This window comes from Triticum urartu, chromosome 2 (genome assembly GCF_003073215.2).
Source record: "Triticum urartu cultivar G1812 chromosome 2, Tu2.1, whole genome shotgun sequence".
NCBI classification, from domain to species: domain Eukaryota; kingdom Viridiplantae; phylum Streptophyta; class Magnoliopsida; order Poales; family Poaceae; genus Triticum; species Triticum urartu.
In genome coordinates this window covers 131,747,770-131,762,618 of record NC_053023.1, presented here as the reverse complement: position 1 = coordinate 131,762,618, position 14,849 = coordinate 131,747,770, and positions in this window count along the sequence as shown.

Here is a 14,849-nt window from a genome sequence, read left to right as displayed (position 1 = left end):
TACGAGCTATTTTCTATTATATATGTTGTCCATAAACTATTGCTTATACATTGTTTTACAGCTATGATCTTCTTGAAATAGAAACTGCCCAGTTCTATTGTTCCTATACAGATGCCTGACCATGGTCGGGTCAGACTTGCGCTTGGTCACAACATGATGTTTATGTCGACCTACTCCATTCCCCTTGGAGGTGAAAACATACTTATTCATGGGTGGTCTCAAATAATGAAGGCCAGTCCATCTTGGAGAATAGGACAGAAGATTATGTTCCTGCTTTTCCATGGATCTAAAGCGAATATCCTATTTATTGACCACATTGCGAGATGAAGCCGCTTTCAGAAGGTTGTGGATGCGCGGGGTGGCGCCTGGGCCTTGTCCTGGGGCTTGGCGGCCTCACCCTTGGTTAACTGTAGGCAAAGTAGCATTGTTCGAGGCGTGCTTTGTACGGTTGAACCTGTATAAGTACTCATATTGCTTTCAGCTGTGGTTGTTAAGTGCCCCTGCTGGTTTCAGTTAAGGTTGTTAAGTACTCCTGCTGCTTTTACAGTTTGTCATGTTTCTTCAGTCTTGTCTTCCTCCAGCTGCCAATACCAAACCAGCGCCGGCGGGGCCATCTGCTTCCGCCTCCAACGGTTGGCTGCACCTCAGCGCATGCATCGCCGCCCCACCGTCTCCTAAATCGTTAACGCCGACGTCCGAGGCCTCGCCGTCGTCCTCCGCGCGCTTTGGTGCGCTCGCCGCGGCGCCGCCCTCTCGCGTTGTCAACATGGTCAACAAACAACAGGAATCGACAAAAGTATGTGGAGAGGATGACATTAGGGCCCACCATGTCAGCATATGGAAAAATAAAATGCTTCCTCCTAGTGTTTTCCTGACATCTGGGACCCACGACATTGTGAGCGTATATAGTCAATAGACAAGAGAACAACACAAGATCGGCTGACACCTGGGACGTAGCAGCTCGAGCAATATTTTTTTTGTTGAGACGGAGCAGGGTTTGAACTGGGCTGTGGCCCGTCTAGCCCAGGTTTATATTTTATGTTCACCATGTGACCATCCCAGCTATTTTTTCTTTGTGAAAATGAGCCCAGTTTATTTTTTTGAAGAATACCCAATCCAGGCCTACTTATTTTTCTACGCCCTGATGGGCTGCTACTCTTTCAAGACGCCTGCAAATCTTGAAAGTAATATGAAATGGGTTGTAAATATAAAAAAAGATGACAAATTGGCAATTACTTTATAATTTCTGAATTTTTCACATTTTCATATTCCTATTTCACTGGGCATTAACCTAATTTAAATATATCTTCAAAGTACTTTAAATCTGGCTCAACATTTCAGTATTAAAAATAGTTTGGAACCTACAGAATATGCGAAATTGGCCATGGCCAACCAAAAAAAGGACTGCAATAAATTGCATAAGAAGTCGCAATGAGCTATATATAAATTATTAAAAAAAGAGGGAATGGTCTGACTTATGGGCCTATTAAGTTGACGCATATGCAAGATTTTTTTAGTTATTATATACGTCAACAAACGATTCTAGCAGACGTAACCGTTGGATGTCAATCCAACAGCTGTTGTGTTTCTTCAATCTCTGATCTTCTTGCTCCAGCCGCCAAATCCAGTGCCGGCGGGACCGCCTGCTCCTGCCTCCCGTGCAGGCCTCACCGCCCCTACTACTCCCACCCCTGGCCAGGGCATCCCTGTACTCACCCACACCCCCTGTTATTCTACGGTGACGGCATCCTCACACCGCAACCGAACTAGTGAACCCTCGTACTCCTCTCCGCATGGGCATCCACTGCCGCGTCTACCCTGGCTCCGCGTCGTCCCCTTCCTAGGCCCCGCCGTCGTCCACCGCCCTGGTGCTCTCGGCGCGGCGTGGTCACTGTGGTCAAGGAACGACTTCCATCAGAAGAGTACTGTCGTGGAGAGGATGACAGCTGGGTCCACGGCAGCCGCAAGGAAGTGCCTCCTTATTACGCGGAAAATAATTATTCCTCCACCTGACAGCAGGGACCCACCGGAGGGGCCACCGTATTTGGAAAAAAAGGTTTCCCCCTGACTGCTGGGACCCATTGGACGGGCCACCATATTTCGCGAAAAAACGTTCCCCCCGCTGCCAGCTCGGACCCAGCGGAAGTGCCTCCTTATTACGCACAAAAAAATGAATACTCCCCCTGCTAGTTGGGACACACCTTGGTGGGAGGCTGACTTGTGGGCCTACTAAGTTGACGGGAATGGAGTGCTTTGTCAACTTTGTCAATATGAACGATTCTAGCTCCAGTGACCGTACGATGTCAATCCAACGGCCGTACACTACAAAAAAAGACACATCCGTGACATTTTGGGCCGAACAAATTTTTTTCTATCATACATATGACACTTCTATGACAATAATTGTGACAAAACCCGGTATCATGATACATGTGGTGGGCTCCTACTTCTATGACAAAAAATCATGACAGAAAAATGGGCTTTTCGTCCTGGGTAGGCCGGAGATGCAGCTGCATGACATTCTTTGGGCTGTCCATGACGGAAAAAACCGTGGTAGAAGCGAGGGGGAGGAAATTTTCGGGGAGTTCCCGGTTACGGTGGGAGGTCGGGGGCCGAGCGATGCGCGTTTCTCTCATACACGTACGCGCATGTGTGCGAGGCGTTGGCTCTAACTGAACCCGAGCGATTGCACTGTAGGCTACGCATTACTGAACCCGAGCGATCGATCGATGGCTGTTAACTGAACCCGATCAAGCGATTCCTTCGCTACTGCTGCTAACTGAAGCCGATCGATTGGATGAACAGTGAGCGTTGCGGGGGAAGGGGGGGGGTTGGATGAACAGTGAGCGGTGGCATTGCCTCTGGATGAACAGGACCCCGTGGTGTGGAGGGCTAGATGAACAGTAGACGGTGGAGGGGTGCCCGTGGAGGGGTGGTTGAACAGGACCCCGTGGTGTGGAGGGCTGGATGAACAGTAGATGGTGGAGGGGTGCCCGTGGAGGGGTGGTTGAACAGGACCCTGTGGTGTGGAGGGATGGATGAACAGTAGACGGTGGAGGGGTGCCCGTGGAGGGGTGGTTGAATAGTAGCTGATGGAGTAGCGCGCGGTGGAGGCTGGATGAACAGGAGCCCGTGGAGGCTGGAGGAGGTCGACGGTAGCCCTGGAGGCTGGAGGAGGTCGACGGTGGAGATGAACAGTATCCCGTGGAGTCCCATTTTGCGGTACGCCACACCCCTCCCGATGAACAGGACCCCCGTTTCGACTGTAGGAGGTCCGTTTCGTCCGTTTTGCGGTAGCCACACCCCTCTCGATAAACAGGACCCCCGTTTGGACCGTAGGAGGTCTGTTTCGTCTGTTTTGCGGTACGCCACACCCCGCCCGATCAACAGGATCCCCGTTTTGACCGTAGGAGGTCCCTTTCCTCTGGTTTACGGTACGCCACACCCCTGCCGATCAACAGGACCCCGTTCCAAACGTAGGAGGTTCGTTTCCTCCGTTTTGCGATACGCCAGGCCTCGTTTCCATCGCCTGTTCCATCCAAGCCCTCCCGATGAACACAACCACGCATTCCGTTCTGACCCAGCCGGTTGGCTCCCACGCGTTCCGTTGCCTCCCGATGAACACGACGCATTCCGTTGCCTCCCCATGAACATGACGTATTCCGTTGCCTCCCGATGAACACGACACATTCCGTTGCCTCCCAATGAACACGACGACGACACTATTTTTCCGTTCCGACCTAGCCATGTACACGAGCCCTGGCCGTACGTATGCGCGAGTAGGCGTTTGAGACCCCACCCGTATGTACACATACATGGCCATATTTTCTTTCTTGCACCCTGGCCGCTGTACGTACGTGTACATGCTACGTGCGTGCCTCTACTACGACACGTACGCGCCTCTACTATGACACGTGCGCGCCTCTACATCCACTAGTATATATGTACGTACACGTTCGCGACCAGAATGACAACGCTACGTACGCTTCGACCAGGTGGGTCCCGACTGTCAGGCACTTCCTTGCGTGCGAAGATGTAGCTGGTGGGTCCCAGCAGTCAGGGGGGCGAATCATTTTTTTGCCCGGACGCACTTCCTTGCGTGCGAAGATGTAGCTGGTGGGTCCCAGCAGTCAGGGGGGCGAATCGTTTTTTTGCCCAGATGCAATTCCTTGCGTGCGAAGATGTAGCTGGTGGGTCCCAGCAGTCAGGGGGGAAACGTTTTTTTCGCGAAATATGGTGGCCCGTCCGGTGGGTCCCTGCTGTCAGGTGGAGGAGTTATTATTTTGCGTGTAATAAGGAGGCACTTCCTTGCTGCGGCCGTGGACCCAACTGTCGGCCTCTCCACGTACAGTCCATGTCTGATGGAAGTCGTTCCTTGACCATGCTGCGCCGAGAGCACCACGGCGGTGGACGACGGCGAGGACTAGGAAGGGGATGACTCGGAGCCGGGGAAGACGCAACAGTGGATGCCCACGCGAAGAGGAGTACGAGGGTTCACTGGTTCGGCTGCGGTGTGAGGCTGCTGTCGCCGCAGAATAACAGGGGGTGTGGGTGAGTAGAGGGATGTCCTGGCCAGCGGTGGGAGTAGTAGGGGGCGGTGAGGCCTCTACGACATCACAGCCGGCCACGGGAGGCAGGAGCACGCGGCATGACCGGCGCTGGTTTGGGCGGCTGGAGCAAGAAGACCAGAGATTGAAAAAGTACTATGGCCGTTGGATGAACATCATACGGTAATAGGAGCTAGAATCGTTCATATTGACTAAGTTGACAAAGCCCTCCGTCCCCGTCAACTTGGTAGGCCCACTAGTCAGCCTCCCACTATGCTGGGTTCCAGCTGGCAGGGGGAATATTCAGTTTTTTGTGCGTAATAAGGAGGCACTTCCTTGCGTGCGAAGATAGCTGGTGGGTCCGACATGTCAACTGGGGGCACGTTATTTTCGCGAAATACAAAGGCCCTTCCGGTGGGTCCCAGATGTCAGGTGGAGGAATCATTATTTTGCGCGTAATAAGGAGGCATTTCCTTGTGTGCGGCCGTGGACCCAGCTGTCAGCCTCTCCACGCACAGTCTACTTCCGATGGTGTCGTTTGTTGACCACGTTGACCATGCCGCACCGAGCGCATCCAAGGTGGTGGATGTTGGCGAGGCCCCGGACAACAACGAGCCGGAGATGCGAAGACGCGGGAGTAGAGTCGCAGACGGAGAGGTGTACGAGGGTTAACTGGTTCTAGTGCGGTGTGGTTCGGCAGTCGGTGGAGAAGAACAGGAGGTGTGGAGGGGTGGAGGGATGGCCTGGCCAATGGTGGAGTAGCGCTTCATAGCAGCAGGAGGCGGGAGGTGGTCCTGGCGGCGCTGGAGGAAGAAGACGAGAGATTGAAGATGGATGCCGGTCGTTGGATGTAAATCCAACGGCTAACATGTCAGAATCATTTGTTGACTAAATTGACAACGACTTGCGTTGGCTTCGACCTATTGGCCCACATTTCAGCCTCCAAAAATGTGGCACGTATTCATCCCATTTTTCAGAATTTATATTTTTTTTTGCGTGGTAGAATTTATAGTCAATTTGATATTTTTTTGAATTACAGCCATTAGCTGGGCTGGGTGAACAAATAATGTAGCGTCCATGCATCCCATTTATTTTATTTCCTAAAAAATTACAGGCCATTTGCACTTTCTCGAAATACACAATTTTGCTGGGCTGATTCTAATTATAATGTTGGGTTGGGCCAGCAATGTTATCAAAAAATAAAAAGGGGCTGAGCATTTTGTTATAAATATATTTAAATAATAAGTGATATTATTACATTCGTCCTTAAATCTTACCAAGCTTTTGTACACAATCACTAGGATTTTCGTGCCAAAACAATCCAGGATTTTATTTGTTAAGAAATTATTTTTATAAGTTAATAAGATGTGGGATATTGTTTTCTTACATATGTAAGTATCTGTTAAATATATGATGACAATAAAAATAATATATAATAACATATAAAATAATTTAAATATATATAATATAGTTAGAAGGGAAACATAAGTTGGACCTGGCATTCCTATTCTTATATAGAAAAATAGAACAGACCTCTGTGTTTTCTTCAAAAAAATACATAAATTGGGCTGCCAAAAATAAAACCTCGGATGGGAGGTCCATAGGCCGGTCGATACATGACGGCCCTAAGAAAATACAAACGGGCCTATGGACCTCCCATCCGAGGTCGTGGGCTGCGCATGTTAAAAATGAAAGCCTAGACGGGGCAGCCCAAAACCACGTCCAACACTTGCCAAAACTTTGTCCCTCGTTTTCTCTGTGTTTCGCACACTCGACATTGTGTGGACATTTTGACTGTGCATCATATGAAGATGTGCTATGCATGAATGTTGATCAGCATGATGTTAACTAGCTGGTAGTTCCATTTTCGACCCTGTTAGAAAAGGCCGTGTTAATATAAATGCTCTGCCTCTGAAAGTTGCAGTTTCTTATCTGAAACTGAACTTGCAGTTTCTTATCTGAAACTAAAACTTGCAGTTTCTTCTCTGAGAATCACATTGTCTGCACTTTTGTACTCCTATGAAACTACATTTTTAAGTGCTAAAAATAGATCTCTAGAATTCATAAAATACTTCATATGCTCAATACTGCAAATCTGAAATTCAAAAGACATTCATATCTGAAAGTACTCTCAAAATACACAACACAAAACACAATTCACAACCTGCAAATACTGACAACCCTAAGCTCCTCCTGACAATTCACGACCTGCCCGACTATTGGGCTGGGGGGGGGGGCAACCCCCTCCTATTCCTCAGCGGCAGGCAGCCGCCCCGTGAGACGATGTGAACGGCGAGGGAGACGATAGCGGGGAAGCGTTGTCGGGCCAACTGCTTTTCTCCTCTTCCAGTTGGGTTCGATCGACGAAGACTCCACCGGCTCGCTCTGGCAGGACACCCTCACAAACGGCACCCTGTAGATGCTCGATCCTTGAATCTCTGGTGGATGCTCCATCTGGGATCGATACTCCCACCACCGCTCCCTCATGATCGGATTCGATGAATCTGTTTGCTCCATGGCCCAGAGGAGCAGCTCTATGTACTCCGGCGTGACTCCCTCCGGGAGTATCGCCGCCTTTTCGTTCTGTTGCAGATATTTGGCCATGGATGTCACCGTCGCTGCTAGTTGGTCCTTGTTGTCAAACCAAGACTGTATCTCCAACATCCTAGCTAGCTTCACAGGGTCGTCGTCTGCGATCCTCACGTATCGGTTGTACTCCTCCATCGATCTACTTCTCCACAGCACCTTCACTCGCCGGCGGTGGTTTTTGAATGGAAGAGGAGAGGAGCAACGCTGGTTTTGGATTAGAACGGGAGAGGAGCGATGCTGGTTTTGGACTGGAACAGGAGAGGACGGGCGGTGGTTTTGAAATGGAAGAGGAGAGGAGCGGCGCTGCATTTAGATTGGAACAGGAGAGGAGCGGCGGTGGTTTAAGAGGAGAAGATAATTAAATCACCACATATTAGTCCCATTTTTATTAGTCCCGCTGTAATTAAATCACCACATATTACACTGATTCCGCTGCTCGTTGCGTATGCTGATTGGGAGAAATAAATACCCAGCCGTAGCATGCACTAGGGATGTGCGCGTGAGGCTTGCATGCGGCTACATGCGGAGGGAGGCGAGACGATTCAATTAATTAATGCCGCTCCTACTCGTCCCCACACATCCTTCAATACTACGACGGTTCGCTCCTAGTCGTCCCGTCCATTCACATTATGGCAATTCCACTAATCCTAACCCTCCTCCCAAATCCATGGCGTCCCAAATCTCCACGATCGGCGGTGAGTACAAGGTTAGAACCATCGCCGGCGATGAGTTCGACGTCATCTACACCCGTTCTTCCGCGACGGTGAAAGGATGCCTTTCTCACTTCAGACGCATGTTCGAAGGCTCAGATGATGAGTGGGTCACTGGGCTAGATGTTGAGTACACCACAGTCCTAGAACCAGAGAAGGATCTAAAGGACGAAGAGAGGAAGAATCCCGCCGTGATCCAGGTTTGCGTGCATGACTTATGCTTGGTCTACCACATATGCCATGCCGATGTTGAGTGCCAGGATTTTAAGGACTTCCTCGAGAGCAACCTAGTCAAATTCGTTACTGTAGACTTTGGTAACGACAAAGAAGTCCTGCGTCGGATAGGCCTCGTTGTAGGCAACACCTTCGACCTCCAGAAGAATCGGCTGGTGTCCTCTTGTCAGCCTTCAATGCTGACCCTGGCAGGAGCCATGGTTCATCCTTCGTACGATAAACTGGAGAAACCTCCATACACGTTTCATCGTCATGCATGGCAGCGGAATGTACTAGATATAGGCCACATCCACTATGCTGCAATGGATGGCTACCTTTGCTTCAATATCTACAAGGGTTGGATGAAGAGCAACAGCCAAGTGTGTGGTTCAAGCAAAGAAGTATCGGCCAAGAGGAAGAGAGACAAGGACGAAGTCGAGGACATGGACGAGGACTCCGAGTAAGGTGGCAGTGTCATTGCTCATGGTGGTTCTAATGCAGTGTCTATCAGAATAGTTGCAAAGTTTAATTTCAGGTGTGCTTAATTTAATTTGAGGGGTGTGTTGTGCTGAGCCCCCAGCAGAACTATGTTATGTTTCTTCTCGTTTCTTTAACTCTTCAGTACGTACATACTAGTATTTCTTACATTTCATCTTTTAGTTGGTATAGTACTACCACTCATTTCTTCACATTATATACGTACAATATATATGGACAACATCATATAGCCAGCATTTTAGTTGTCAAAGAATTTCAGGGTGCTTAGTTTTGTCAAAGAATTCCAGGATGCTTAGAGGGTGCTTGGATCCAAGGGACTTATTTTAGTCTGACTAAAAATAGTCTCTTTAAGAGGCTAAAGTTCCAAGCACCCCTGACTAAAGAGGGGCTAAAACTAGTCTTGAGACTAATTTTTTTTAGTTAGGAGTACCCCTACTAAAATGTGGATTAGTCCTCTCTCTACTCATTTAACTCCTCTCCTTTAACACAGGCAAGTTCTGGATTGGAGGGTTTGGAGGATAATAAATGCTCATTAACTTGATTTTAGCCTCTTTAGTATTTGGATCCAAGCATGGGTGAGGCTAGCATGTTTTAGTCCCACTAGTTTTAGTTATGGGACTAAAACGCATCCAAGCACCCTCTTAGTTTTATTTGAGGGGTGGGTTGTGCTGGACACCATTATTGTGACTAGCCTTTTTAATAGTACTATATGCATAATTTGGCGATGAGCGCTCTCTATATGTACCACCTTTTTTTTAAATTTCAAGTTTTGCTCCATGGCGCAATCCATCGATACTACTGCTGTACAAAAGTATACATTTTTTAAAAGGCTAGAGGGCGGGGCAGTCTAGCTTGGTCGGTTTCACGAGAGGCGAGGGCCTTTGTGATTTGATGGCTCATTACTGCTGGAAGGCGGGGCCTTGTGATTTGACTGCTCGTTTAAATGCGCCGACGACCTGATCGAGGAGGAGCAAAGAACCGTGCGGTATACTGAAGTTTTCCACTGGAGTAGTACTGCGACGGAGGAGCACGAAACACGGCAGCCCAGTGCGATATGGCGATAAAAATGATCTAATTTGCTAGTCATCTCATTGTTAGCATTGTTCTATTCATTCCCTCAAAAAAACCATTGTTCTATTCATGCCTCGCAGGGAATGTGACACGTGCGGCGAAACACCCGAAGCAAAAGATGAAACACAGGAGCAGAAGAAGAAGGAAGATTATCACCCCAAATGATCTAATTCGCCGCGGAGTTGTAACTGCTTCTTCATCGCCTCCACGACCTCCATCTCCTTGCGCGTCTCCTCCGGCATCTTCTTCATTCTGTCCATGATGCGGGATTTCTTGACGCGAGCCTTTATCATCTGTTCCATGGCCGCATTGCGTACCTGGATAGCAGTCGGGTGCTCGATGCAGAGCTTCGCCAACTCCTCCTTCCGTTCCATGACGAGGGCCTGCAGCATCTTCATCGAGGAACTACTATTCTCATGCAGCTTCTTCCAGCCGACGTTCTTCTCCTTCAACAGGTCGATCTCGTGGCAGAGCATCGCCTTGTCCTCCTGAAGTCGCAGGATTTCGCCGGTCGCCTTCTTCTCCGAGGCAATGCTCTTCTTCAGCAGCATCACCAAGCCGGCGGTCAACTCCCCCTGCTGATTGAGCTCAGCGGGCATGTCGTCGAGGCTCTCCTTCAGCAACTCCAACAAGCCTTGGATGAACTCCTTCTGCTTATTGAGGTGCTTATTGAGATGATCGGGCATGCCGTCGAGGGATAACGACTCCAGCTCTGCCATCTCGGCATGTTCGCCTCCGCGGCTAGGGCGCTCCTGGGAGCCATCGCCTGCCCGTGAGAGATATTTCGAGGTCTCTACGTGGCGGCGAGCCCTCTTTTTTTTCCGCAGCCTTGGTTGCCGCTCCCTTGTTACGAGTAGTTCTCGACCTAGAGCTCTGCTCACCGGCCATGGCAACGACGGACGAAGAAGAAGCACTTATGAGGAGGAAAGGTAGAGTAATTTTTGGTTAGGTAGTTCCCCTTTTTATAACCTAAGTACTAGCACTAGTACTAATACCTGCATAGTGGGAACACGTTCAGGTTTGGTACGTACTAGTAGGTGTGAGTAGGATTTTGAATGTGATGGGAACAAGGTAAAGATTAATTGATGGTTTTGGTTTCGAGGCCCGAAACGGCTCCCGATGAGTTTAGTGGAACATAAATTTCAAGTACTACACTGCTCAAATGCGTAAATATTATGTTATTGTCAAAAATTGGCACAAAATACGAAGGAGACCAATGGAAGTACTACTAGCAACCCATGATTTAACTACTCGCATGCGCGCAGTGGAGTAATAATGTCTTTCTTCCGCCCTCACGTCCACTCAATTTGCATGTGCTGTATTAATTGACCATCAATGAAGTGAACGACTTTACACGCGTCAAATTATCACATGGGGTGGATCTTGATACAAAATTGCGTCCGCCCGTGTACCCGCGTGTGCGTGTGAGGGAATGAATGCATGCGTGGCGTGCGTGCACATCTTCCCTTCGTGCATGTACCGCCAGTATGGCTCAGGGAGGACGAGTACATTCTTTTGGAACCAGCAGCACGTCACTATGATCAATCCACGCAAGGAGGTCGCGACAACGCCTCCACATGTGCCACGTGGCTTCGTGAACTGTAAGAGAGACGCTGTGTAGCGTGCCATTGGTATTCTAATTTACATGTTTTGCACATACTCGAAGTACTAGTAAGGTACACGTGCATTGCACGCATCAGATTTTGCAACCAAATTATGAATAAATACCACACTATAGCATGTAAGCTCTGAGTCATATATGCCTGATGTTGCCCTTCATTTAATTCTTAGTTCATCTCATTCAAAATCAATTAGTTTTTATAAAAAAGCTAAGAAGGCAGGAATAGGAAAAACATGGGATTATAGTGGAATGTCTTCTTGAATCCTACAGGATTGTATGAGTGTTTGATTGTGCATAGAAAAAACGCAGAATTCTTTCAAAGAGGTTTGAGTGGATGGGATGTTTCCTATGAAATCTAGTGCAAATGAATCATATGGAAAAATTCCTATGGTTTACAATCCTACGAATCAAACAACCAAGATAGGAAAAATTCCTAATGATTAGAATCCTCCAAAATTCCTTTGAGAATCCTTTGAATCAAAGAAGCCCTTAATCTATTTTATGATTCATGGAATTGTGCATTGTAAAGCATAAAGGAAAAACAAATAATGGAAATTCAACTAGAAAAAAAAGTTTGGGCAGTTATGATACGAAAGATTCTAGAACAAAAGAGAACCACTGTTGTTTTGAGGTTTGTGCATTATGCTTAAGTTCAACCATGGAGTCTGCTAGATTGTACATGTGGAAAAATCCGGTGGGGGGCTAGAAGATGGTGCGAGGGGCCGAGTGGAGGGAGACTACGAAGGAATGCACAAGTGCGAGATCGATATTTAGAGAGAGGGGGCGAACACGTGCACTGTTGCGCGCAGTGGCGGAGCCATGAAAAATAAATGAGCTAGGGGGGCCAAGCATTGCTAATCCTTTACGAGGAGGGTCAATTCATGAACTTAAACCATTTTTAGCAGCAATTTTCTAATGATCACATTCATATTAGCCTCGATATACAGTGATGTTAGGGGGGGGGCGGGGAAGGGCCCTTACTGCCCCTGTCTTCGCCATTGTGCACGCGTCTGAGAGATGAAGCGAAAGGCATGGATGATGAGAGGGGGACGTTGGATATATAATTAATGTGGGTGTATTAGCTATATATGTTAATCCTATATAGAGAGGTATAGATTGATCGATGTGGACGTGGGAAAGAGGGTGAGACCTCACTGGATATATCGATTGATCGGTTTGTGTGGAAAACTATGAAAGACCTAACTATATACACACATACATAGAGGAACATCGATCATTGCGCGTGCACACGTGAGAGATAAAGAATGCCCAATATGATGGAGAGGGGGATGTGTGTGGGTGTGTGCCTTCATGGGAGACCGACCTGAAGAAAAAGATTGCATGCGTGCAATGGATAATGCCGACTGGTAGTGTGTGTGCATGCATGCACGAGAGAAAGTTAGTGGTACAATTATAAAGAGAAGACTACTGTGTGGGTGTAAAAGAATAGGTGAGGTCATAATGAATGTAAAGTTGAATTGAAATATTTGAATAAGAGATCCTAATGTTTCAAACCCATGCATGCATGGATATAACGGAGATCTGCGCGGTGTGGTTTGGAAACGAGCATGTTGTAACGTATACACATTGAACAAGGTCAGACTGATTTGAATTTGAGATACCGATGGCAGACATCATTTGGCCACGTCGCATCCGTGCATGGACACACTATTCTAATTGGAGATGATGGGCGGCTTTCGCATCACATATCTATATCTATACCCCTATATATATTATATATTATATTTTTTATATTGTGTGCTGGTAACTTTAACTTTGAAAGATGGTCGTTGGATGAGGCGAATCCGATGGTCCAAAGATGGCAAATTTGAGCACTACTGGCCGTTGGATATCATCTAGATTCCACTAGATTTCGCCACATGTATAATCTAGAAGATTCCATGGTTGAACTTAAGCATAATGCACGAACATCAAAACACAAGCACTTCTTATTTGTTCTAGAATCTTCCGTATCATAATTGCCCAAATGTTTTTCTACATGATTTGCCATTATTTGTTTTTACTTTATGTCTTACGACGCACAATTCCATGAATCTTAAAATAGATTAGCTTTCTTATAAAATCTAGATGATTTTGAATGAAATGAACTATAAAAATTAAACAAACATTTACATCATGCATATATGACTCAAAGCTTGCATGCTATAATGTGGTATTTATTCATAATTTGGTTGCCAAATCTCATGCGTGCAATGCACGTGTACCTTACTCTAGTGTAAATGGTGTTTGTGTGTGTGTTTTGCGTGTTGAGATGCAAATTGTCTTTTTTGGGTACACGTTAAGCTTTCTTCCGAAATTTCAAGCCGTGCCTTGTTATGCCGACAATTCAAGCTAGCGTCTCTGTCTATCGTGCTGCGAAACTCCCGCCTCTTCAACCCGCGCCTTGTTAGCCCGAAATATTTAAGATATATCTTTGTCTCGTTGTGCTCTGACAACTCCATCTCAACCCGCGCCTTGCTATTCCGAAATCACAACGCGCGTGAAAACTCCCACCTCTTGTGAAGTCCCGACACGCAAAATGCCCGTGGTACCCCTGGACTGAAAGAACTGCCTCAAATCGGTGGGGGTACTTTCATAACTTACCCCATATTTCGGACAAGCGCGTCTCTAAGCCATGGTTCCCCACTGCCATCCCATCCGCCCACCCATTCGTACATCGAGGCCGCGAAAACCCGCGACAAAACCCCACACCCTGCTCCGTCTGCCACCCAGCCGGAGCCTGTTCCCCGACGACGTCGTCCACATCAACACCTCGACGTCCCTCATCCACCGTACCGAATGAGGATCTGTCGTCGATCTCATCATCCCGCCGGTCCAGCCACCCCGTCCTCCACCTCCAAGGAGCTGCCCCGACGTTCCCCTCGTCTTTCGCGCCACCTCCATTCCCCCACCGCCGTCTTCACCCGCACCACCGGAAGAGCATCATCATCACCGTTTCCTCGGATGAAGCTGTGGCCTAATCGGCGCCACCAAAGAGGTTGTACACTAATCGCCACATTTTCTTCTTGATTCGATCTCACGGTGCTGCCGGCGCTCGGTCCCGAGCCGACACGACGCGGCTCCATCCACGGCGGCGTCGCCGACCACTTCCTCCACGGTGTCGCTCCCTCAGCGGCGACGTCCACATCAGTAGGAGCTGCTACTGCTTTAGCTCTCGCTCGCACTGCTGCTCTGCTCTTGCTCTCGGTCCCCTGCCTGGTCTGCTCTTGCTATTGCTCTTGCTCGCGCTGCTGCTCTCGCTCTTGCTCTTGCTTGCGATGCTGCTCCGATTTAGCTACACTTCAGTCGACTGAATCGACTTTTGGGTCAGTCGATTTTCAGGGGGTGGGGGGGGGGGCTCGCCGGGGTGAAGGAAGAACAAGCCGCAGCGGGGAGGGGGGGCTCGCCGGAGAGGTACCCCACTATCTATCTTAGGGTTCAGGATGGGGGCGGTGGTCGCCGGCGGTGGCATGGAGATCGCCCGAGAAAAAGCTCGGCATGGGGGGCCTAGAGGGATGGCCGGGGCGGCGGCGGACCGGCGGTGGGGAGTGTTTTCGGGGCGGGCGGGGCAGCGCACCGCCGGCCACGGGCGGCGAGGGG